Consider the following 2742-nt stretch of genomic DNA (forward strand, 5'->3'; position numbering starts at 1 on the left):
TGTTTGAGTTAGCTATACAGGGTTGAGGTTGATTCTAAAATAATATATATACCTTGAGTTGTGATCGAGTCTGAGACATGCATACAATGGGTCACGATACGTCTTAATTAATTCTAATATTATATATGAATTATTGAATTGTTAACTGTGGACTACTAACTGTGGACTACCAACATTGGACAATTAAATTGAATTAAAATATTGATTATAACATATGAAACTAAACAATTCTTCAAGTTTGCCACTTGATTCCATCTTAAACCTCATTTATATCTTGACGATTACAATCTGCGTTCAAACTTTCATGATTCTTGAAAACATCTCAATCGAAAGGATAAACCAACCGCACTTCATCTAACGAAGGAAAGATTTATGCATATGGTTATGCACCTGAAAACACTCAGAACATGAGTAAACGTTTAACACGTATATGTGCTAACTCCTTTGGCATTGTTATTACCGAAAATAACATTGCAAATCTTTTTCAAATTAGCCAATTTTGTCACAGCTCCAACAAATCAACTTCAATTTTTCATTCAAATAAACCTTATTATAAAGGTTACCCCTTCATCATCGTTACTGGGGAACCTTTCATATCTCGCCACATTAGCAGTAAACTTACCAACAACTTCATTGATCTTTGACCTTCCAAAAAATCATTATAATCATTGAAACCCTATCATGTACTCATCTGCATCTTGTAATGGTAGTTACTATACAAAAAAGCTTGAATCATTATTCTCGAATTTCGCAGCAATTCTACTCCAACAGTTATATATATATATATATATATATATATATATATATATATATATATATATATATATATATATATATATATATATATATATATATATATATATATAACGTCTACATCCAAGACTTACATATTTTGATTGTGAAGTTTCTAAAAAACACCCTAAACTGCGAACTAGTTCTCGAAATTTTGAAAAATGCTGATGAAGCAGCAAAGACTATAAATGACCTTAACAGCCAAAAGTTTGATGATAAAGAATAGTGTGTTGGCAAAGCTCAGAAAAGAGAAGATTTGGTACTGAAAAACGAATTGAGCAAACCATGAAGGAGGCTGTGGACAGATCACAAAGACTAAATCTGCCTTCAAAGAATCCAAATTATTCTGTATCTGCTGAAACCATTAACAAATACCTTACTCCTGACTCTAAACCTTTACGGACAAATCTTCTTCATCATCCATCTATATTAGAAATTCTAAGATATCATCGTATCTTTCATTATAAATATCCGCGATATTTCTGAAGATATTTTCATAACTATTCTTATCCGAAATCATTTATCTTCTCGCATTATCAGTGTTATATCAGAAAGGAAACTATTTCAGTTCCTAAATTCTGAAAATTTCGAACTTAAAATATGAATGCCATTGAAGTAGTGTTGGGAACTGAAGCATGAATTAGTATAATATAATGACACTTGATCAACGTGATTATATTACAGTAAGTCATGCTGAGTTTCTAATGGAACGTGATGATTCACATATCATAACATCATCATGTGCCATGTTACACAACTCTTACATTCTATCTAGTCTCCAAACATATCAAGAACGTATCCTCCTGATAGTTCTATCTTTTCTCTTGAATTCTGGTAAATTAACCAATCAAGATCGTGATATTACAATCTCTCTCTTAGAACATTAGCCATGTTCATTCAAAACTCTATACCTACGAATTCTGGACCATTATTCATTTGACTTGAATTCGAGAAGAAGAAACAAAAGCATGGGACTCCAAAATATAAGGGAAAATATATAGCCCGATGGGAACACAACAATTACAAACCGTGTATATCAATACGTATTGCAACGTAAAGACACGAGAGAACTAAAAACACTATAAAACCAAGAGTATAGTATAAGTAATTAGATTCTTCCGGTGGTGTGTGAAAAAAAAAAGAATGACAGATATGAAAGTTAGAAGTATATCGAGAATCAGAACTGGATGGAGCATATTGACGAATGATTCAAAGTATGAATTAAAGGAGAAATAATTGAAGGTGTGAATTGTAAGGAAACGAAGGGGGTGGATTTAAAGTAAAATATCTGACAGAGCAATCAAAACAGATGATCGCATTTAAAGCGGATCCTAAATTCCTTAATTACCGAAGAATGAAATTCTATTACAAAGATTTTCTCCAAATCCCTTAAAACTCTGGAAATTTATGCTATCTACTTCTAAAGATATGACAAATCTTCATTTACTCATTTCACTCTTTTGTGATAACTTCATTCGTGCTCTTCAAATAATCGAATTATTTTATCTGTATTACTCAATAATGATAAAACTCTATTTATCAACTCATATTCGTCATGAAAACATTTTTATTGTTAGCCATGACAACCACAATCAAATTTCGGGACGAAATTTCTTTAACGGGTAGGTACTGTGACGACCCGGATAATTCCGACCAAATTTAAACCTAATTTTATTATGATCTCGACATGATAAGAAAAGTCTACAATGTTGAGTCTCAAAAATTTTGAACTGTTTACATGAAATCATTTGACCTTTGACTGTGCTCGACGATTCACGAACTGTTGTTGCAAATAAATGTGCATATATATAAATATAATTATAAGTATAGATTAATTAAATAATATAGTACAAATAAATCATTCAAATTGAGCTGAAAATTTAAAGTAATGTGTAAAATAATTGAATTACTAAGTAATAATGTATAATATTAAGTACAAGTTAAAATATA

The sequence above is a fragment of the Rutidosis leptorrhynchoides genome, chromosome 3, assembly GCF_046630445.1.
Source record: "Rutidosis leptorrhynchoides isolate AG116_Rl617_1_P2 chromosome 3, CSIRO_AGI_Rlap_v1, whole genome shotgun sequence".
Taxonomy (NCBI): domain Eukaryota; kingdom Viridiplantae; phylum Streptophyta; class Magnoliopsida; order Asterales; family Asteraceae; genus Rutidosis; species Rutidosis leptorrhynchoides.